This window comes from Carassius auratus, unplaced genomic scaffold (genome assembly GCF_003368295.1).
Source record: "Carassius auratus strain Wakin unplaced genomic scaffold, ASM336829v1 scaf_tig00032276, whole genome shotgun sequence".
NCBI lineage: Eukaryota > Metazoa > Chordata > Actinopteri > Cypriniformes > Cyprinidae > Carassius > Carassius auratus.
The window spans coordinates 63,319-88,287 of record NW_020525987.1 but is presented as its reverse complement, the minus strand read 5'-3'; the positions used below and the strand labels follow the sequence as shown (position 1 = coordinate 88,287).

At 37.5% G+C, this 24,969-nt stretch overlaps 1 long non-coding RNA gene and 1 pseudogene across 1 annotated transcript in view; both read right to left on the bottom strand.

The window, feature by feature from the left end:
* Nucleotides 1-23,304, bottom strand: part of LOC113080852 (attractin-like protein 1) — a 65,234-nt pseudogene extending 41,930 nt beyond the window's left edge.
* A 51-nt stretch (nt 23,305-23,355) lies between these two features.
* LOC113080851 (uncharacterized) overlaps nt 23,356-24,969 on the bottom strand; it is a 28,988-nt gene continuing 27,374 nt past the window's right edge. The window contains exon 3 of the long non-coding RNA XR_003282032.1: nt 23,356-23,467. This is a non-coding gene — a long non-coding RNA (uncharacterized LOC113080851). The remainder of the gene's footprint in view (nt 23,468-24,969) is intronic.

Here is a 24,969-nt window from a genome sequence, read left to right as displayed (position 1 = left end):
GATGCAAAGTTGAATTTTCGGCATCATTACTCCAGTCTTCAGAGTCACATGATTCTTCAGAATTCATTGTAATATGCTGATTTAGTGCCCAAGAAACATTCTCATGATTTTAACAACTAAAACAGTTGTGCTGATATTTTTGTGGAAACAGTAATATTCTTTTACAGGACTATTTGATAAATGAAAAAAGTATTCATTTACTTTATTATTTTAATCTTAATAACCTGTCTAAATTACAACCTTGTAAACAACTTTTTGTAAGGTCCAGGTACTCGGCCCAAGGAAGGTATCCGGTGCTGGATGAAGGTTTCCTGCGTGCTCAGTCTTTCAGCGCGTAGAGTTATTCAGTTTAAATTAAACTCAAATCTGGCTCCATTTTATCATTTAATCTGACTCCATTTTCTTATGATCTCGAATTTAGGTTGAAATGCAAATTGGTTGAATGCCTTTTTAATTAATATTCTTCTGACATTTGATTATTCTAGTTAACTCTATTTTTATATTAACTCATTCATTCGGGTGCTCATGTTGCTAACAAGGATACAACGTAATCTACTAGTCAATAATTACAGAGTAAAACAGAATAGAATCAAATTGTAACAATTTATTTACAGTCAGGTAGATATGTATTTTGCCAATTACATATCCAATTGAAACGCATCAAATCATATCAGTACAAAACATCAAATTCTCAAAGATGAATCTAAATGTAAAATATGCATACCTGACCTTAGAAAATACATAGTATGAAGTGAAGAGACACACAACACACTACGGGCTTTCTGGCTACAGAAATCGCCCTGATCCTTTTGCTGCAATCCTTTAAATACCTCAGACCAAGACAAACATCCCCCGAGATGGAGACAGAAACTAACAATTGGAATTTGCATTACCTCAGGTACCAAGCCTGGGTGGTTTTACAACACAATGGGAATAGCGGGTAATTTACATGGAGGGCCCTAGGAAAGGACACTCCCATCACAGTAATCAAGATATCTCTTGACTCTTCAGATCTGTATTATCTTCTAATCTACTTTTGTAAGATTGAGACCATTGTACCAGTTGCACTGAGACATTTCCAAAGATACTAGACATGAGTGTTAGTTCACTTGCATTGACATTTTCATGTAATCATTTTGAGCAGACTGAGTAGAAGGAAGAATGGGTGAATGGGTCCACTCTGTGGGGTGTCTCGAAGATGCCCGTGTATGTTAGTATTGTCTGTTTTTCAGGAGATCAAAGTATCTCAGGTTCTTTCATCCTTACATTTTCAAACAGATGAAATGTCTACTTAAACTACTGTTTATAAGGACATGAAATTGCTCTGTCAGTACATCTATCCATTCATCCATAATTAAACTCACCAGGCAAAGCGTGACATTCCTGCTGTTATGGCTCCCATTGACAGTTGATGTTAAGCAAGCAACTCCTGCAGTTCTCCAGTTTGCTGCAAATCTGCTCACTTCGAACACTGTATTTGGTAAAGTTCTTCACAGACTGAAAAACATGAGGTCAGAAATAAGATAACTTCTAGTTCTATATTTTTAATATGCCAAGAAAATGTACCGCACAACACTGTGTTGTGTTTAAAGAAGAAATCCATGGAAACCCCCTAGAACATATATATGTGGAAAAACGAGAGAAATCAAGGAGTTACAGATGAAAATTCTCTAAGCCAATCAATCGATCAAACATTTTAAAAGCTTTGTTGCTGCATACCTGGCCATTTTTGCACACACCAGGTCTCCAAATAGAGAGCTGCTGCTCAGAAAGCATTGCAGGGGGAGGGTTGAGGTACAGGGGACCTCGAAGGTGGCAGGCAAGCTCAACTGTAAGCTGAATGCAGACAAATCATATTTTGATTGCTATAAATGCTTTTAAATCCTTTTAACAGTGGTTTCTCTATTTGGACATACCACAGTGCAGTTACTTGTAGAAGAGATGCATTTCTTGTCTTCACACCATTGGCAGTCATTGGTGTTGGCCGTACAGGAAACAGTCTGAAAACTGCTTGCACTGCTTATCAGCTGAATCTATGGTCAAAAATAGAGACATGGAAAACATCTACTTATAAGCATAAAACATAAAATTGAAGGTTGGAGGTAGCGAGGGTCTGACTCAGAGCTCTCAAGGTGAAACACTTCACAACTGTGGTAAAAAAATTAGTTTGCGATGACACAGTTAAAGGCTGAAGTTGAACAGCGGAGGTGGACATGGGCAGGGCAGAGCAAAATTAAAACCACAGAATCGAGGGGAAGAGCCAAGGACAGAGAAGAAACTTTTGTACTGAATTTGTTTATTTCAGACCATGAATAACCAGCATAACACATAAGTTGTTCATGTTCTTTTCTTGTTGGGAGGATGTTTTCTGTTTGTTGGTTTGTTTTCATCATTATTTCTTGGATAGAGAGATGACACAGGAACTGGCTTTTGTCTGGAACCGTTTCAAAGAATAAACAACGAGAAAATCCAGGACAAAAATGAACACTATATATATATATATATATATATAAGTGGTGTAACGGTACGCAAACGGTTTGGTACGTACCTCGGTTTTAAAGTCACAGTTCGGTTCATTTTCGGTACAGTAAGGGAAAAGAAATGGAAACATTAAACTGCAGGTTGTTTATTGTTTACACTTCTTAAATATATATAAAAGAATACAAGAATAAGAAATAAAATACTGCTGCAAAGTTCTCCACTAAATAAAATACTTTTCCAAAGTGTAAAGTTGCAAGTGTAAAGTTGCAGCATCAACGGTTTCAGATTTTAGACCTGCTCAGATTTATTTTGTTGGACCGATCGGAATTAAGAGCAAAGGTCTGTTTAAATGCCGACGGGAGCTGCGTTTGAATTACAATCGTTTTTTTCCTAGTTGTAGTGATGCCTTTTGAAAACCTAATTCCGGTGACACACTGGCATATTGCACCTGTGAAGACAAGATCCTGGTCTGTCAGCAGCCTCTCTCTATGTCACTTACAGTAGCAGCAGCGCGCCAGTGCCGCATCAGGCACGATTCTGGTGTCTAAAGACACAAAGCGCGAAGCAGCAGAAACGCCACGCTCACGCCACGCAGCCAGTGTGTCACCGGCCTTAGAATCAGCTGCGGGGCAGGATTTGCGCTAAACGCGGAATCTTCCGCCACTTAATATGTTCGTTTGGAAATACGAAAATGTATATGTTCCGCATACAAAATATACACACATGCACTGTACCGAAAGCCCTGTACCGAAACTGTCCGGTACGAATACACGTACCGTTACACCCTAATATACCTATATATGGTAGGGCATTGTTTTGATGCTTGCATCCTAAAAAGATTAGTAGCTAATTTAGGCACGGTCATTTTAAGAGACGATGAACGCATCCCATTTTTTTTTCCTCAACTGTTTACTTTCACTTAAGAAATAACTGACAGTTTTTTCTAGCATAATTTCCAAGGTGGATATTTTGACATATTTTGTATGTATTTGTCTGCCCAAGAGCAAAAAGAAGCAAATTCGATGTGCAAGTGTTTTGAGACGCCTTTCTCTGCATGAGCCCTGAACACCGTGAGTACTGAATTGGGCTCTTTCACATCTTTTTGTTTCTTCAAACTGCGATTTGTATTTGTTCGTTCAGGTGAAGTAGGGTCTTCGAGGATAACTTCACAGAAGAGAGCTCTGTTCAGTGTCACTGTCCGTGATAGGCGGCTCTCGATCTCTCTCCGCGTGCACACTGAACACAGCGCGGGAGTAACCAGCTGTTAAGCTTTTCCGCGTCTTGTGTTTGGATGCTTTAATGTTTAAATCGACAAGCGGTAAGGCTTAAAGACAAGTGAAAAAGATAAGCTTACGTGACGATGCGCAGCAGTTGCCCGTCAACTGTCCTGAGCATCTTTTTAGGCTGGCCTCAGCCAGTCGGTTATATAAAATATCAAGGTGAAAGTCATCATAGCTTGCTTAGTATAGACCCAGCTCCCAACCCAACTTTGAGAATAGATTTTTTTTTTTTAATCGCCCGATAAGAGTCTCACGGCCCACCACTAATATATATACACACACAATGTTATTGCTCTGCACTATTTTGTCTGAACAGCCTCAGACTTTTGAATGGTAATGTGTGAGTGTATACACAATATATAATAATATCAGGAACATAGTGCACGGTAAAGCATACACCACCCAAACAGACGATTACAGGTCTCTGAGATACACGCAATTTAGAATAATCCATCATGAACTTGTGTCGTCCAATCCACCTCCCATAGCACTCCAAACTCCACACAGTAATTGCAGTAATCCTCTCGGGTCCAGTTTTGCCCACAGACAAAAACATCTGTATCCCCAATCGCTGGAGTTTGGTTTCACTGCCATCATAATTACATCACAATGAGATTATTATGCGCCAACTGACCTTTTGTTCAGTCAATAATCAACAGGCATTTTTCACAGTCAGGCAGGATTTACCCAGTGGAAAACAGGCTGTATGCCATCAAGGTAAAGCAGAACATGTGAGTGGCTCTGCATATAAGTTTCCCAATGTATCAAGTGTAAATAGGATTATAAGCGTTTTAACAATAATCTCCTGACAGAGGATTTATGGGAAGGAAAAATACTCTCCAGGTGTGTGTTTGACACAATTGAATGAGATGTAAAGTGAACTTCACCCCACTGGGATGGTGATGTGCGATAGTAAACCAGGTGTATAGATATTCCCACAAGTTGAAAAGGATGGGTAAACATTTATAAAAGATCACACTACCATTCAAAAGTTTGGCGTCAGATTTTTAAATAAGTCTCTTATGCTTACCAAGGCTGCATTTATTTGATCAAATATACATTTAAACATTTAAAACAGTAATGTTTTGAAATATTCAAAGAATTTAAAACATCTGTTTTCTAGTTTAATATATTTTAAATGTATTTGTTGAATTTTCAGTCTCTTCAGTGTCACAATCCTAATATGCCGATTAGCTGTTTAAAAAACTTTTCTTATAATCAATGTTATAAAGAGTTGTGCTGCTAAATATTTCTTTTGAAAGGATACACAAGATTTGTTATGCTTATTTGAATAGAAAGTAAAAAATAAAAGAAATAAACTTTTGTATTGTTAAAAAATGTTTACTGCCACTTTTGATCCATTTAATGCATCCTTGGCGAGGAAAGATCTTAATTTCTTTCAATAGCCTTGTTAAATAGTCTTGTAGTAGGTGGAATAATTTAGTCAACCACGAAATAAACCCCTTTAGCATGAAGCAAAACCCACTTTCGCTGACTCGAATTAGAAATACATTTAGTGTGAATGTATAATGAAACGTGCCTCTAAAGCAGGTCACAATACTTCCATAATTGACTATAGACGTAATTCTGTGTAGCCAGTGTCTTAACTTAAGCTTTTAAAATGAAAGGTTCTTATGTGTAAATGCAGGACAGAAAGAGGCAGGCACACTGTCATTAGCAAGGCTGCAGTCCCAGGGTTCCTCAATCCAGACACAGCGAACACCAGGACCAGAGCTCTGACAAAGATCCACCTCGATTGAGGCCTCACATCTGGCAGGCTTATACACCAGCATATCGTTCAGGATCATACCAGAGAAACCACCAAAAATTTATATCGAGCTGAGGAGAAGAGAAAACACAGACCTTTTCTGTTTGTACTTTAATCTGTTTGTCTTGCCAAAACATCTTTCCAAAAGAACTGAGAGGATAAGGCCACAAATTCAAGTGAACTTGTTTTCAGACACAAGATGAGTTGTTTAACTAAATGTATTTCAGTGTAAAAAAAATAACCTGGGTACAGGAAGAGTACATATACTACTGATGGTATCAACACACGGAAAGAGACCACATTAAGAATTTACTCATTGCTCACAACTGCTGTGTCCAAAATGGTTGACAATACGAAGATGATTGGGATTCGGAAGAACTGTCCACTCATCACATGCTGCAAAATACACACGCAAATAAAGTAAAAGAAAAGCGAAATAAATAAAAAAAATAAATAAATGCTATTGAGAAAAAATTACAAATTTGTAGATAAAATAATTAAATGCTTTTGAAAGAAGTCTCTTATACTTAAAGCTGCATTTATTTGTATTTAGATCAAAATACTATAAAAACAACAATAATGTAAAATATTATTACAATTTAAAATCACATTCTTTTAATGGAATTTATTCCAAATTGCTCAAGAATCATTTCTTTTTATTATTAATGCTGAAAACGACTTATGTATTTGGAAACCATGATTCATTTTATTTTATTTTTTTTCAGGGTTCTTGGATTAGAAATCTTTTGTAACATTATAAATGTCCTTATAATTTAATGCATCTCTTAATGCATTTCTTTAGAAAATCTTACTGATTTCATCAGTCTTCAGGTGCCCAAAGTCCAAACTGAACTGACTAGCATCAGATAAAGATATTCAAAAGACATCACACACTTTCTTAGTCAACACAGACTACCACGGCATTACTATGTAAATTTGGCATTTACCCCTCAGCAATCTCAGACAAACAGGGAGCTGAGAAAGTGTGGCCAGGTTGCAAAAAGCTCTACTGAGTGTAATTCTGATCGTGCTGCTGTTTAACCAAGATCACACAAGCACACACGCAAAATTTTACCTCAGAAAACAGACCAAATGCCCACACAAAGTGGATTCAGCACATTTCTGACCTCCTGTGAATCTCTGCCATTTGTGGATTAATCCATTGCAATTTGATGGAACCCTCTGTCATTTAACTGTATCATACACTTTGACATCATACAGCCTATAAATTGCAGCAGAAGCTGCATGTGAACAACTTACAAAGGAGTGAATCAGTGTTAAGAGTGTAAATTAAATTGAAATACTGCCCTATTCTTATCAAAACACAACTGACATAGCTTAGAAATATCTTCAAACATTTTACATTGTCCTGATATCTGTTAAAGCTTTTTGTAAGTGATTTCTGCATCACATTTGCAAACTGTCCCCAGGAATGCATAAACTATAAATGTAAGTCACTTTTACACTGGCTGCATCTGAAAGCTAGATGCATACGGAGGTAGGCCGTAGACTGAAGGCAGACTGAAGGCAGACTGAATCCAATGATCGTGTCTCTTCCTGTCTCCTGAGATGACTACATCTATTGATTTTTAAAGGCAGAATGGATGTACTGTATCCTTCACTGCCTATGATATTGCACTATTCTGCACATTCAATTCCAAGACAGTTGAGCTAAACAATAAAGATGGCATTTGAAAGTTGCGTTTGGTTGTCAGTTTGTATATAAATCTAAGCTTTGACCAACTTTTTCCACTTTTGAAAAAAAAAAAAAAAATCAGCAGTGTAGTAATTAAATGTTTGCTTCGTTATCACCAAAACTCTATTTTGTTGCAGATCACTGAATTATTATGCTGCTTCAGAAGTTTGTCGGAAATCAGTTTCAGGGGGTACCTTCATAAAAAATGCTGCCTGCACGGTCATTGCATCATAGGGCAGAGAGGCAATAAGTCAGTTGCCTAAGCTTTTGGAAGCAGCCACTGTTTTCATCCCATCACAGTTTAGTCAAATACTGTAGACCTTCCAACTGGAACAATACAATTCTTCAACAAATCTGGTCCAAACCTCTACAGATCTAAAGATGACACTCATATTCTCTTAAATGGTAAAACCATTCCTGATAGTCATCGTTGGCTCTGCCCAGATTTCATTTCCTCACAGGATATTGGCTCAACTCACATCGCTAATGTACAGAAGACAAATAAACGGAGCGAAGAAACACTGGATAACAGGAGCAGATAGAGTAGAGGTAGAGAACAGGAGAAGCAGTAGGAAGGAAATCAAACCCATTTTAATTGCAAGCCTAATAAAATATGTTTTTGTGCCGAGGCAATCTGCTACCTAGTCTGTTGGTTGTATTAAAACAAAAGGTCTGTGCTGAAAAAAAAAAAAAACAAGCTTCACAACGCCTCTCAGCCAGAGCGCTACAATTTTAATTAGGGTTCATTTTCACTGAATCTAATTAGAGGTACAAGAGTGGGGGAAGACATTTCAAGAAAACTGCTTTCTGTGTCATTCTGAATAGGGATGGGCATGATTAATCGACGATCGATAATTGATCGTTAAGATTTTCCTCGATCATGTTAATTTGTTATCGATTAATCTAAAGCATTTTTTTTTTTATCTAATGCAGGTTGCGTTGCGTAGTGCGAGTCTTCAAGCAATTAAATGAATTTCACTGTGTGGCAGCAATTAAATATTTTACCACCATGGGGCAATATTTGACACCCTACTCGGTTATCTGTGATCTTCCGTTTTGATTTCAAAGAATAATCATGAAGATGTCACGGCGAAGTGTGGCGTGGGACCATTTTGATTTAAAAAGCGAACTAGTTAACTGCAAACATTGCGATGCCGTGTTTAAGTACAACACGGCCACGACTCAAATGATGTACCTATGCATCCCGGCAAATTTTCATGAGGCTTTAACCCTTTCGAGTCGATTAACGCATATGTGCGTTTTGAGTCATTTTCTCCTGATAACCCCTGATAAATTACACTCTCAGTTTTAATCGTACAGATAAGAGCAATACATCAATCGAATCTGTAAAGGGTCTAGTTTTTTTTGGATACAGACATAATAACAAAAAACCTTTGTGCACTTATAAAATAAAGATAACAAACAAGGTGCGCTGTCTACAGTCTTTGTCTCCGCTGGTCGTCATGTACAAACATTTCATTAAAATGAACCGTAACTCCGTGAATACTCAACGAAGAGACATGAGAGAGATATCTATAGAAAGCCTGGAATGTCTACTTTTAAACTAAACAAGTGCTTCCGTAAAAAACAAATATTCTGAGATAAAGTAATCCATATGAAAACAACGCAATGTCTGTTTTTCATATCTTCCTTCATTATATTTAATGTGACCACGCCCCCGCGCTGAACGCGCTATTCAGATTCAAACTGAAGCGCGCGCTTGAATACGCCCACACAGAAGAAAAGGCAGCGAGACTGTTCTTCAAGTTTTTATTTTATTTTACTGTTTGCTTCGCGATGAGAGGACTAAGACATAATTCACCCCAAAAAGATGTGATGTGGTTGATGATTTGAGAAATGGATTTCCTCAGAAAAAAGAATGAAGCACTTTATTCAGACTCAAAACGCATATATGCGTTAATCGACTCGAAAGGGTTAAGAACGCCTGCTAGCAGCTGCAGGTTCCGCTGCTTTAGAGCACTGCATATGCACGCGGGTATATGTTCGGTTTGCCTGAACGTAGTTTAACTGTCTGCCACAAGTTGATCTTGTAATAAAGGTCTCACCGAGGAAAAACACGCTGTATTTTTGTATTCATTGCATTTTTTTATTATAAAAATTAAATAATTATATTATAAAAATATTAATGATTAATCGATAGTCGATCGTTAATTCTCCCGACGATCGACTAAGAAAATTTAATCGAATGCCCATCCCTAATTCTGAATTCAGTCCCTCATTGTGAGAAAAACTGCATAAAAACAGCTAACAATGTCCCTTCTCTATCCTCAAAAGCTGAGGCAGAGTAAAAACAAAAAGAAAGAAAAAGAAATCAATGGAGAGATGGAGTTTGCTCGAGCAAAAAGAGGAGAGCATGGTTGAAGACAGGACAGGGACCTAAATATCATTAAAAAGCTATTAAATATGGTTAAAAAGCTCAGTAACGCAAACAAAGGAAGAGAAAACTAAGGCCCACTTCATATATACACATATACTTTTCGTCTGTAGAATATGTGTGTGTATATATATATATATATATATATATATATATATATATATATATATATATATATATATATATATATATATATATATACAGTATTGTTCAAAATAATAGCAGTACAATGTGACTAAGCAGAATAATCAAGGTTTTTCGTATATTTTTTTATTGCTACGTGGCAAACAACTTACCAGTAGGTTCAGTAGATTCTCAGAAAACAAATGAGACCCAGCATTCATGATATGCATGCTCTTAAGGCTGTGCAATTGGGCAATTAGTTGAATTAGTTGAAAGGGGTGTGTTCAAAAAAATAGCAGTGTGGCATTCAATCACTGAGGTCATCAATTTTGTGAAGAAACAGGTGTGAATCAGGTGGCCCCTATTTAAGGATGAAGCCAACACTTGTTGAACATGCATTTGAAAGCTGAGGAAAATGGGTCGTTCAAGACATTGTTCAGAATAACAGCGTACTTTGATTAAAAAGTTGATTAGAGAGGGGAAAACCTATAAAGAGGTGCAAAAAATGATAGGCTGTTCAGCTAAAATGATCTCCAATGCCTTAAAATGGAGAGCAAAACCAGAGAGACGTGGAAGAAAACGGAAGACAACCATCAAAATGGATAGAAGAATAACCAGAATGGCAAAGGCTCAGCCAATGATCACCTCCAGGATGATCAAAGACAATCTGGAGTTACCTGTAAGTTAGGGCTGCAACTAACGATTATTTTGATAATCGATTAATCTGTCGATTATTTTTACGATTAATCGATTAATCGGTTTATTTACTTATATTTTAGTTTTTTTCCATTTTTTCCCCAAGTAAATTATTAATAAAGGGTCTTTATCATTCAGCATAGATTTTTAAGAGATTTTAACCATTTTGCATTGTCATATCCTCATCAAAAATATACCTGGAGTTGTTTTATTATGTTAGTAATCCTTTGTCGAACTCTTCTGCAATCAAAACACTGACCCATACTCTAGCAAAATTCACAAGGAGATTTCAAATATTGTTTTCACCATGGCAGTCCTTAGAGCTCCTAAAGTAGTTTAACATCCCAAACAAAGCTTAAGGAATCTTTGAGAACATATTTTCACGAAGTCTAAGGATAAAACAGAATAAAATTGCAGTGCATTGTATTTTATTATTTACTGGGAAAAAGCTTTATAGCTTACGCTGTGAAATTGTAAATAATCCTTCGAAAAAAAAGTGCCAATGGCATGAAACCTGAATGGAACTCACAATGTAAAGTAAAATCCATCAGAAGGTTGTCCAGAAAAAAAAAATTTGGGACACACACAAAAAACCTGCTGTGTGAAAAAGAGCAGTGAATACTTAGAAAAGAAGTGCATTTTAAATATACTCAAACATTTACCCATCTCATCCAGTCTTAATTAGGCTGCAAGTCTGAATTATGAACTGGTAAACGACAAACTGATCACATAACATGTTTGTAAAGCTTTAAATGTTAACTGTTAAAAAGCAATGTTATCAGCTTGTACGACTAAACATTTGCAAACAACCTTGTACTGGAGAATCTGCACAAATAAAATTCTTACGGGCCGTTCACATATCGCACCTAAAAACGCGTGGAAAACGCTAGTCGCGACGCTTTCTCCTTCTTTCCAAAGCACTCGGGCACAAGCGCCCCTGAGGCGTCTGCCTTTGCTAAGCAACCATGACGTTCTTTCTCCATGACGTGCCCTCTCCATGAAGACCCGGAAATTTCAGCAAAGGATAAATGGATGCGGTGTGGACGCGCCTGGAAAAACGGGCGCATCGCACTGCGTGCGTGTCGCGACCGCGTCGCTTCCATTATGAGAGTGCATACTGCGCGCATACATAGGAAATAACGAACTTGAGCACGCAAAAGACACGATATGTGAACGGCCCATTAAACAGTTCAGTAGTGCAGAGTTTACAGGTTACTCTTCATTTTGAAGGCTCAAAGTAAAGTACTCCCACTTCCCGCTGAATGCTGCAGAGACGCTGTTCGGGAAGCACGTGACATAAAACGAGGCCAGCTATTGGCTATTCGCTACTTCACCTGCTGTACTGGCTGAGTAAAACCTCCGGTGGCTCATTACTGCCACACTTTGGTCACCGCAGATTTGAAATATGCACGAAATGAGCCGCTTATGGCAAATAAAATTTATTTAGCGACGAATCGATTACTAAATTAGTTGACAACTATTTTAATAATCGATTTTAATCGATTAAATCGATTCGTTGTTTCAGCTCTACTGTAAGTACTGTGACAGTTAGAAGACGTCTGTGTGAAGCTAATCTATTTTCAAGAATCCCCCGCAAAGTCCCTCTGTTAAAAAAAGGCATGTGCAGAAGAGGTTACAATTTGCCAAAGAACACATCAACTGGCCTAAAGAGAAATGGAGGAACATTTTGTGGACTGATGAGAGTAAAATTGTTCTTTTTGGGTCCAAGGGCCACAGGCAGTTTGTGAGGCGACCCCTAAACTCTGAATTCAAGCCACAGTACACAGTGAAGACAGTGAAGCATGGAGGTGCAAGCATCATGATATGGGCATGTTTCTCCTACTATGGTGTTGGGCCTATTTATCGCATACCAGGGATCATGGATCAGTTTGCATATGTTAAAATACTTGAAGAGGTCATGTTGCCCTATGCTGAAGAGGACATGCCCTTGAAATGGTTGTTTCAACAAGACAATGACCCAAAACACACTAGTAAACGGGCAAAGTCTTGGTTCCAAACCAACAAAATTAATGTTATGGAGTGGCCAGCCCAATCTCCAGACCTTAATCCAATTGAGAACTTGTGGGGTGATATCAAAAATGCTGTTTCTGAAGCAAAACCAAGAAATGTGAATGAATTGTGGAATGTTGTTAAAGAATCATGGAGTGGAATAACAGCTGAGAGGTGCCACAAGTTGGTTGACTCCATGTCACACAGATGTCAAGCAGTTTTAAAAAACTGTGGTCATACAACTAAATATTAGTTTAGTGATTCACAGGATTGCTAAATCCCAGAAAAAAAAAATGTTTTTACAAAATAGTTTTGAGTTTGTACAGTCAAAGGTAGACACTGCTATTTTTTTGAACACACCCCTTTCAACTAATTGCCCAATTGCACAGCCTTAAGAGCGTGCATATCATGAATACTGGGTCTTGTTTGTTTTCTGACAATCTACTGAACCTACTGGTAACTTGTTTGCCACGTAGCAATAAAAAATATACTAAAAACCTTGATTATTCTGGTTAGTCACATTGTACTGCTATTATTTTGAACAATACTGTATATATATATATATATATATATATAGTGTATATGTTTTTTGTATATAGTGTATATTGACCATACTGGTCAATTGTAGCACTAACCATCTGATCACACTGTGTTTGTTTGCATGTCATGCATCTAGCTAAATAATGAAAGAAAAAAAAAAAAGTCAAAATGTTATAATGCATTTCACATACTATGATTTGGCAAGCATTATTCTTAATTTAATACAATTAAGAATAATACACAAATGGAGTTGGTAGCCAACATGAAAGGTTATTCTGGATATGTGACATAGTCGGCCTGAATATTGACATAACATTTCAGACATTAGCACCAAGGATTACGTGAAAAAAAAAAAATGTTGTGTTGCGGTGTGCATGCCATTTTTGGTAACGTGAAGGCACGCCATTTTTATGTAATGTGAAGTTTAAACTCCATCAGGTGCTTTTTGACCCTTTGACAGAAAACAATACATTGTTTTTTTTTTTTGCATAGTTTGTCCAAGGCTTTTTATTTGAAGTATGTTTTATTTTTATTGTATAAAAATAGAATTAGAATTCATTTAGATACTAATTATACACTATTTGCTTAAATTTGTCTTGTGTTTGATGCGAAATAAAGTCAATAGTTTAAGATTGTTTTTATAAAGAAATTATTAATTCATCAACTGATTCACCACGCATAAAAATCTTGTACTGAAAAATTACAACAACTCACCGGTGATACCCGATAGTTTTAGAGGACAATTACTCTTCGTCGCCCCCCGTCATTTCAAATAATAGTACAATGGCGAACATGACATATACGTAATATTATGGCCCTGGAGTGCGAATTTTACCAGATAAACCCCACTCCATTGGAGCGTCAACCTCCCAATCTCTCTCGTGAAGCCCATACAGACTCACCATGTTAAAATAGCCAACTTTGAAAGAAAAAAAAAAAAGAAAAAAAAAAGAAAACATGTTTACAGCCTGGTTCAAAAAAACTGCTTGCTCTATATACCTAATTTTGCCCTTCATGACAGCTGTGAGGGGGAGAATTTTTTTACAACTCATCCATTTAAATTATATTAAGCCTTAAAGTTCGGCATGGGCTCCTCACTGGCCTTCCCAAAAAGACCATTAGACAGCTGCAGCTCATCCAGAACGCTGCTGCCAGGATTCTGACTAGAACCAGAAAATCTGAGCATATCACACCAGTCCTTAGGTCCTTACACTGGCTTCCACTTACATTTAGGATTGATTTTAAAGTACTTTTACTCATATATAAGTCACTAAATGACGTAGGACCGAAATATATTGCAGATATGCTCACTGAATATAAACCCAACAGGCCACTCAGATCAATAGGATCGAGTCAGTTAGAAATACCAAGGGTTCACACAAAACAAGGGGAGTCCGCCTTTAGTTACTATGCTGCCTGCAGTTGGAATCAGCTTCCAGAAGAGATCAGATGTGCTAAAACACTAGTCACATTTAAATCTAGACTCAAAACCCATCTGTTTAGCTGTGCATTTATTGAATGAGCACTCTGCTATGCAACAGATTCCATTATATTTTCACTTTTTTTTTTTTTTGTTAAATCATTTTCTAACAGTTTTTAAATGTTTTAATCATTTTAAAAGTTCAAAAAAAAAAAAAAAATTTTTTTCTTCGTGATTTTTACTTTCTTTTATGTAAAGCACTTTGAATTACCATTGTGTACGATATGTGCTATATAAATAAACTTGCCTTGCATAATTAAGGGCGAGGCCACTTGAGTGACAGGTGAATTGCCGCTGCGGTCACTGCCGTCGAGCTAAGTGGGCGTGGTTTCAGCAACCAGTTTCCGACCTTTTTGCCCATTTTCGATTATGCAGGCCGGCTCCGCCTACTTTTGGCTTAAAAAATGCTCTTCGGAAACCTATGGGTGACGACACTACATCCATTTTTTTTTAATACAATCTATGATTTTATCCCCCAGAAAGCAATTTTTAACATGGAGTCCCCCCCTCGAAATGTGACTGAGATAGTTTTTGCTAGCAATTGGGTGGGTTTTGTTGTGAAAACCTGGCAACTCACGAATAACATCTCCATAACTGCTCTGAGAGTCACTTGATGAGTATTTTACCATTTCATTTGAGTAAAACTAGCGTCATATTATATACACACAGAAATATAAAAGGTATTGACGGCAACCCATCAAAATAAAAGTTCAGATTTAAGCACATTACAGCAGAAATACACTACATTTGTTCTGCAGAATGTACATACTACTACTACTACTTAAATTATTAAAACTTTATTCTTTAAAGAAATTATCACTCAACATGTCTTCCATGTTTTAAGTTTAATAGTAAATTAGAGCTGAAACAACGAATCGATTTAATCGATTAAAATCGATTATTAAAATAGTTGTCAACTAATTTAGTAATCGATTCGTCGCTAAATAAATTTTATTTGCCATAAGCGGTGCATATTTCAAATCTGCGGTGACCAAAGTGTGGCAGTAATGAGCCACCGGAGGTTTTACTCAGCCAGTACAGCAGGTGAAGTAGCGAATAGCCAATAGCTGGCCTCGTTTTATGTCACGTGCTTCCCGAACAGCGTCTCTGCAGCATTCAGCGGGAAGTGGGAGTACTTTACTTTGAGCCTTCAAAATGAAGGGTAACCTGTAAACTCTGCACTACTGAACTGTTTAAGGGGTCGTTCACATATCGTGTCTTTTGCGTGCTCAAGTTCGTCATTTCCTATGTAGGCGCGCAGTATGCACTCTCATAATGGAAGCGACGCGGTCGCGACACGCACGCGGTGCGATGCGCCCGTTTTTCCAGGCGCGTCCACACCGCATCCATTTATCCTTTGCTGAAATTTCCGGGTCTTCATGGAGAGGGCACGTCATGGAGAGAGCACGTCATGGTTGCTTAGCAAAGGCAGACGTCTCAGGGGCGCTTCTGCCCGAGCCCTTTGGAAAGAAGGAGAAAGCATCGCGACTAGCGTTTTCCACGCGTTTTTAGGTGCGATATGTGAACGGCCCCTAAGAATTTTATTTGTGCAGATTCTCCAGTACAAGGTTGTTTGCAAAGGTTTAGTCGTAAAAGCTGATAACATTGCTTTTTAACAGTTAACATTTAAAGCTTTACAAACATGTTATGTGATCAGTTTGTCGTTTACCAGTTCATAATTCAGACTTGCAGCCTAATTAAGACTGGATGAGATGGGTAAATGTTTGAGTACATTTAAAATGCACTTCTTTTCTAAGTATTCACTGCTCTTTTTCACACAACAGGTTTTTTGTGTGTGTCCCAATTTTTTTTTCTGGACAACCTTCTGATGGATTTTACTTTAAATTGGGAGTTCCATTCAGGTTTCATGCCATTGGCACTTTTTTTTCGAAGGATTGTTTACAATTTCACAGCATAAGCTATAAAGCTTTTTCCCAGTAAATAATAAAATACAATGCACTGCAATTTTATTCTGTTTTATCCTTATACTTCTTGAAAATATGTTCTCAAAGATTCCTTAAGCTTTGTTTGGGATGTTAAACTACTTTAGGAGCTCTAAGGACTGCCATGGTGAAAACAATATTTGAAATCTCCTTGTGAATTTTGCTAGAGTATGGGTCATTGTTTTGATTGCAGAAGAGTTCGACAAAGGATTACTAACATAATAAAACAACTCCAGGTATATTTTTGATGAGGATATGACGATGCAAAATGGTTAAAATCTCTTCAAGATCTATGCTGAATGATAAAGACCCTTTATTAATAATTTACTTGGGGAAAAAATGGAAAAACTAAAATATAAGTACATAAACCGATTAATCGATTAATCGTAAAAATAATCGACAGATTAATCGATTATCAAAATAATCGTTAGTTGCAGCCCTATAGTAAATCCCCTTTGTTTGCCAATAATAATAATAATAATAATAATTTTTTTAATAATTTAAAGGCAAATTAATGTTTTATGCCTTCATTTGATAACCAGATACACAACAGAATTTCTGAGAGAAAAGAAAACATTTCATAAAGCTATTTTTAAAAGTATGCGTGAAATCAAAATTGACTATTTATTTTACTAGTGCACATTGCTAGTCTTGATGTAAACAATCCGTGCAAGTCAACCAGCTGAAAATAAATAAATTGTAATCAAAATATGAACATTTGCATCCGCTCTGAAATGGCATTCCTTTTCTGATGACGTCAGTTTGATGGCTTGGGCAGAAAATTAAACACACCCATCCAACCATTAGAATGCTATGAGTGAGAGACAGAGAGGAGGAGCGTAAAACCATGCCTTCTATTCAGTAGTCTGTTTCAGCTGGAAATACTTCACTACACTGAAATAAAGTTGGTAGCAACTTCCTGTTCACGTGGACTTTAAGGACAAATGTGAATAAAGTTGTTTTTATGCATTCAAATAATTTACACATGATGATGAAAGAAAATAAAATTTCATAGGACCCTAAACATGTAATTTTTGTCAAACTTTTAATAAACTGATGTGACATTGTATAAGTTCCATGATTTTAATAAATTTGACATACTAAATACAATGTAATTCAACAATTAAAAAGGATTCTAGAAAAAATATGAATGGAATTTGGGAAAAAATAAAACAGATTTCATAGGGCCCTATATTTAACACAAGATTACAATAGCATATGGTTTGTATGTTCTTTTTTTTTTGTAATGAATTTTATTTTATTTTTTACAATAAAGAATGTTAACATAAGAAATGCAAAGCTGGTAACTTAGTATATAAAAAAAAAACTACAAATATGTTATTACAAACACTCAATGGTTTTGAAGTTATATTTGAGTAAAAGCTTACTATTAATTTTATTAAAAAGCCTTAGTTTGGTGCTAATGTTAGCTTTAATGCACCTGTTACCCTGCTGCGAATGTATTTCATGATGTATCAGAAAAATTCACTTTGTAGGTTGTAAGGAAATATTGTTTTCTAGAAAGACACTTCTATGTGGACCAGGAGACTATAAGGAGTGCATAAAGATTTTCAATTTCATGAAATGTTTAATAACCTAATGTTATATGTCACCTATACTACAAAAGGGTAGTTAGCTGGTTTGTTTTATTTAATTTCATGTTCAACAGGTTTTAACTTTATAATTCAATCATATAATTATTAAAGCACCTTAGGGTGTACTCACACTAGCCAGTTTGAACCGTGCCCGAGTGCGTTTGACCACCAAAGCGCGGTTCGTTTGACTAGTGTGAGTGCTCTGAAACGTGCCCGGGCGCGGCTCGATTAGCCGGCCCTGGCCCGCTTGGAAGAGGTGGGCCAGGGCACGGTTCAGTTGGACTCGGGCGCAGTTCGCATGCAGATTGAGCGCTAACCGTGCAGGAGCACGGAAAAGGACGCGCTGCGTCACGGTTTTGCGACGCTCCAAAACAAACATGACAGGGAATTGTACACTGTATAATGTCAAGAAAATAGTTCTTGACAAACCCTTTTAATGTGTTCCATAACACTGCAGCAGGTGGAAAGGTCAGCCTCTGTATCATCAGTAGGAAGAACAGAAGACCAATAGTTATGAGCAATACCAGGAGCATTTCCAGGAAGCCTGGTTGTGGACAGAAAATGACCTAATCTACTACTTTAATGATTTAAGTGAGTGGAGCGGATTTTAGGCCAGTGCTTTAGTGGTAGTGATGGATATATGGACAGACCAGAATGTGTAAAGCCAGTCAAGGCTGTCCAAGCGAACTTGTGCAATCAGACAAAGTGGCTTGAGCACAAAGAGCCAACTTAGACTCAAGCCAAAAAAGACCACTCCTTAAGACCAGAACTGAGCCAGCACAATCCACTTGAGCTGCAAAATACAGTGCAAACATACTGCAGTAGAGCAGCGCCAGGTGGAAGTGATAGTTTCCAGTCTACATTTACTGAAATATGAAAGACTGTGGGAGGAATTCTCAAAGAACAAGCACAATCTCTTTCTTGTTCTCATCCTTTCTCTCACCCTCCCCTGGCTCCACAACCTCCTTGTCTAAAGTAGTGTAAAATATATTCATACACCATCTGGCCTGCTGGCATTCACTGCTTTTTATGAGGATTTAATGATGGCTAAATATTACTGTCAGCGCTGAAAGGAACACTTAAATCATTCACTGATATTCCTCGTACATGTCCACCATTCAAAAACCTACATTAGCCAAAGTTGCCGAAGGCCATAGTAAACCTATAGCTTGTACTTTGTGATCCACTGAGGCATTATAAGCTGTAGAGAATATCAAACAACAGTCATAAAATTAATTGTTGGTTTGGAGAAAGTGGTTGAAATGTTGTATTTTAATTGGTATTGGTATTATGTATGCCGTGCACCCCTTATCCATATCAGCCCATTATAAATTATTATTTAAAGTGTTGTCAATGTTTACAGTGCCTGACTCTGCAGAAGAAAGTTTTGTGAACAAAGTCTGTAAGCAAAAATCATTTCATAAGTTATTTTTTTTTTTAAGCCCTGGAACACAGCACCACACAGTGAGTGAAGAAATGACTGCATACCGCCAAATACCTTCAGACAGATGACTATGGCCAGACATTATACAACAGAGGTCAAAGGTTTCAGGAGCAATCAATCACAGGGGTCTTGCCTTGAGAAAGGTCATACTGAGGCTATCTGTAAACCTATGTTAGCCCCTCAGCTGCATGTGTGCTTGCAGATTTACAAATGATCTGCATGACTGCAGCAACACACACTCACATGCTCTGTTCCAAAACCTAGCAAGCCACCTTGCTGTACTGTTTGCAGCCTACATAGGAAGCTCCCTTCAAACACCCAAAGTATACTCCTTTTGCATGTAACAGCATAGTATTTGCACAGCCAGATTTGTTTAACTGCGTAAACTCAGCTTGCACATGCACCTTGATTTTTTTATGCTAATTAGTTGATCTACAAGGTGGCAACACTAAAGAAACTAACAAGGTACTAAAATTTCCTGCAAAATTATATTATGTTGCTTCTTGCATGTTTTGTGACACTTTCAAAGTGAAATCTCAAGTCGGTGGCACATTATGCATGTTCAGTTTATCTGAAACAGATGAATGTTACTGTGGGAAAGATTTATTACATCAGTTGTTGTACGTATTACGGAAATTCAAAAATATAATGTTTAGTCAGTGGTGCTACAAGTTAAATTATCTATATCGAAGAAGGTAATATACCACCTACATTAATCCTAGCTGATGAGAACAAACACATTGCCATTTCAGCTTGTTTCTACAAGCTTATCCTTTTTTTTTTTTTTTTTACTGTGACTAATATTTCAAGTGCAGTGCTGTACCAGGTGAGCTACCAAGCAAGTTTATTGCATCAGAAAAGCTGTAAAGTACATATGGAGCTGGTAATGTAATACCTACCTCAAATGTGGTAAAAGTGTTTAAAGAACAGTACCGTGCAAAGAACAATGCAAAATAAGTCTTTATTGATTAATTGTCTGCCCGTTAAAATTTATAAAAAATTAACATTTGTGTGAAAAGAATAAAGTTGTTTGTGTTGTACCACCACTAGTGTTCATTTCAGTTAGAAGCCGCAGTGAAGTGTATGAATGGGAAATTAAAAAAAAAAAAAAGCCTATGAGCCTAGATTGGCATTTAGGTTTCAAAAACAGTGTGCTGCATTTGGGACATACTTGACATTTTGTTCACTCCATCTTTGTTTTCTGGAAATGATCTTAGAATTCAACCAATAAAGGAATCTAAGAAGCTTAGTTATATCATTCAACTAGCTTCATGTCTTTAGCATATGATGCCTTAAAATCCTTACCACATAGACAGTTCCTTAGGTTTTGGAACAGAGCCAGAGGCACTCACTTCCGAAAAGTGAAGAGCACTGACGAGGTGGTATGTGTACTAATTAAAGGTTCGGCACTGGGAGGTCTTCCATGAGGGTACCACCAAAGATCTTATTACAGACACCACACATGGAGTCACTGCATCCTGTATGTTTCTCACATCAGCAATATTCTTGGAAATTCCATTCTGACTCAACTGTGCATTCCAGTAGACCTCCACTGGCTTATCAGCTTTCTATAATGAACTGTCAGTAAAAATCACAATGCAGCGGCTTGAATGAAACAATTTATAGTAATGGTTCTGCTGAGTGCGCATGCATTCTGATCCATTCATATTCAAGAATCGTAAATAACAGAGTATATGGTTAATGAATAAATAGTGTGGCGGTAGTGTATGTTAGAAAGCTTCATTACATGTGAAAAAATTTACAAGCAGTGGCACTATTATTTTTCTGAAAATCACAACTGGGAATTCTATAAGAATTTTGAAAGAATTTATAAGAATTTTATAAGATGTAATCAGAGAAAGAAGCTCGCAGGTGGTACATATAGAGGTCATAGGACAGGAAGTCAGAAGAGAAGCATTTAGCCCCGATACTTAGCAGTGTTAATTTTGACACGAAATTTTAATTTAGTTTTAGTCTTAGTCTTTTGACTATAATTCTTTTTAGTTTTAGTCAAGTTTTAGTCATCTGATTTGTTTTAATTTTAGTCTTATTTTAGTCGACTAAAATTGCTTGGTATTTTAGTCGACTAAAATTGCTTGGTATTTTAGTCGACTAAAATTGCTTGGTATTTTAGTCGACTAAAATAAGACTAAAATCAATAACAGATTTACTAGACAATTTTTTACAGCTGGTATAGGAAACAAACTTAACCAAAATATATAAAACACAAATTCAACTTTATTTCAACACAACTGTGTCTTTATTTTGATTCAAAAGCTTTTATGCAGCAACAAACACTGTCATGATAATGTAAACAATAACTAGCTGCCAGTTGACCATCAATAAAAGAAAAATAACGTTAGGTCCAGGACCTTAAAGCTTACAGCTGAGCTGAACAATAAGTGCATACATTTAAAGTAAATATTTAATAAGTTGGGTGGATAAAAAAAGTAACAAGATTTTATAAGGTATTCATTTGTCTAGCAATATTGTATGTTTTAAATACTACAATATTGCTAGATTTGTATGTATAATGATAGGATGTGAACATTCATGTTTCACATGACTAATATAGAAATATTTGTGATATTGTCAACAAGTAGAACATTATAAAATATACTAAACATTAGTATTAATCAAATGTATTTATCATGATATTACGTATTAGTATTGTGCTCGCATCTAATTTGAAGAAGGGGCTATTTTACAGTACTTTTCAGTTCGTAATATTTAATGCTACAACATCTACGCACTGCACTATTCCAATTTTGCTTAGCTCAATAAACAAAAGAACATCGTTGTGAAATTACATTTGAGAAAATGTCCGGGTGGCTCGTCTGTAAATGTCTTTTCAAATTGGTTGTGTTCTTGCCACGAATGAGCGCTCTGCGTGCTTTACACTTTGTTTTGTTTTGTTCGTCGTCAAACGTGAAGTGAGCTGAGGACATTTTGTCGCTCTTTTAGACAGTAGGGACTTTAAGCAACAGCTGCGAATGGAACGGCCACAGCGACCGGAAGTTTGCCGTCACACCGCTGTAGCCAAGAACGTAAAAGTCACTAAGCAACGGTAAAACAGAACAGCGCAACGCAGCATTAATTCATTTATTGAGATCCAAAAAAATATATAATTTAAAAAAGCAAGAGAAGGATTGCTTTTGGCGTTAAATGACAATCTTTTGTCAGAAGAGGAGTTTTTAATATTGTATGATGTAAATAAGTCTAAAAACATAACATTTATTTACCTAACCTCTCACGTTGTAGCGACTCCGGCAAATCAGCTGTTCTCCCGTAGTAGACCGTTAAATTAGAACGTCACAAAGTAGCAGTTAAATTCGCGCAGGCGCAATACAACGCCAGAATGGCGTTGCCGTTCCACCAGAGGCTGTTGCTTAAAGTCCCTATCACCTCTTCGAATGCCGACTTCCCGGGAGCTCATAAAAACTGAAAACCTTCGCTTCACGTCTCAATAAGTCAGGCTCTGATTGGTTCTCTTCTCTCATGCAGTCTGTTCTGTTTTGCCGGTTCTTTTGCTCATTCCTCGCATCTCTCCCGTCTGCTGATTTGATTTTCGTCACAGTCTATTTTCGTCTCGTCCTTTATTCGTTGACGATAATGTCAATCAATTTAGTCATAGTTTTAGTCTCCATCAGTGCCTTCTATTTTAGTTTTCGTTTCGTTTTCGTCGGCAAAAATATATTCGTGACGAAAATAATGACGAAAATATTTAGTCAACGAAATTAACACTGATACTTAGTGAGGTGTCATTATGAGTGTTTCCCCCGAACTCCAGCAGAACTCCACTGATCAGCACAGCGGAGTGGAGGTATTTTGCCAGGCCACTTTCCTTCAGAATAAACCCGAGGAGAGGCAAACACACAGTTCATTGGCTATTGTGATGCAGCGTGTGTGAGAGAGTTTAGCTTATGGGATGGAACAGTTGGTCTGAAGGTCACCCTCCACAGGCTAGGTCAGATATGCAGACGGACGCCATCAGTAATATAGCACCACAGAGACATCTACCCACACACATGGATGCATAAGAACTTGAGCACAAACACAACCACAAATTAACAAAACTTTCATTGTCACATGAAGAACCAGACTCACAGGCTTTAAGTACAGAATAACATAATAACAGTTATAGATCTGGTGCAAGGTAGACATGATGTAATAATAACTGAATAGTAAGAAATACAGATCATTTTAGTTACCGTTTTAATTCACTAAAAGTTAGGTTAGGAATCGGACTACACCGATCGTGCTGAATGTTTTGATCTCATAAAAATACCCAGCTCATAAAAGTTATTTATTAATGAAGCTGACTAAACGGGCTGCACTATATGGTTTTGATTCACTAAAAAAGGGCCCCTAAGAAACATCGGTTCTTAAATAAAATGGTTTGTACTTTATGTTTTTGGTTCATTTAAAAAAAAAGTATGCGTGTTCAACAATCGGACTACACTTGTCACACTGATTTTTTTTTTATCTAAAAACCGTGAACACACCCGAGAGCAGTGGGCAGCCATTGGCTGCAGCACCATGGGGAGCATTTGGGGGTTCAGTACCTTGCTCAAGGGTCTCAGCTCAGTCATGGTATTGAAAGTGGAAGAGATCGCTGGTTCTCTTTCTAAAATTCGTTCAGTATCTCACTATGGGACCGCCTCAGGTGTGGCCGATCGCGGAAGCACCAATAACACCACGTCTACCAACCATAGCAGACCAATCGCTGCAGCGATCAGGGAGTCCTGCTCCCTGTATATAAAACGCAGCTACATGCCATGTCGTCATTCTCATTCTCTTCCCCGTGAAGATTTCGAAAGCTGTCCTTGGAGAATTATTGCTAAACAGTTTATCGACGGAGCCGCAAGGTAATGTCCCAAACACAATATATTCTTAACGTTTGTGAAGTGACCTAACACTTAGAGTAAGATAACTAACGCGTCAAGGCGACTTTTCTACTTTAAGTTTCTCTACTTATTTTTTCCGAGTTTTTGGCGCGCTCACCACGCACCAAAAATAAATAAATAAATAAATTATTAGGAACAGAGCTCTCTGTCGCAGCACAGCTCGGTACTAGCAGTCACGTTGTGGTGGGCATACCGTACGAAGAGAGTGCAGGCTTCATGGCCACTGCAAAAGAGCCGGAGAGCCCCGGAGGACAGGGCCGTCCTCCTTGTCCGTGTGTGTGCGGAATGTGGATTTCTGCGAAAGATTCACACGGTCTCTGCATCTCCTGCTTGGGTGCTAAACACGCTCAGGCAGCATTGACCGAACCCGAGGGCTGTCCCCACTGTGCAAAGTTCTCGGTCAAAACCCGAGAGCAAAGGCTTCGCATTGCAGTAACTGGGAAGTCGGACCCGTGCCACTCTGCTCCTGCTTAGCGGGAGAGGAAGATGACGATGATGGAGTTTTAACGTAACGTAACCCCGGTTCTCTGATAATATGAAGTGAGGTATCTCACAAACATTGCCTGTTCTGCACAGAGAAGAGATATGGGAGAATAACGAAATGGCAGGTA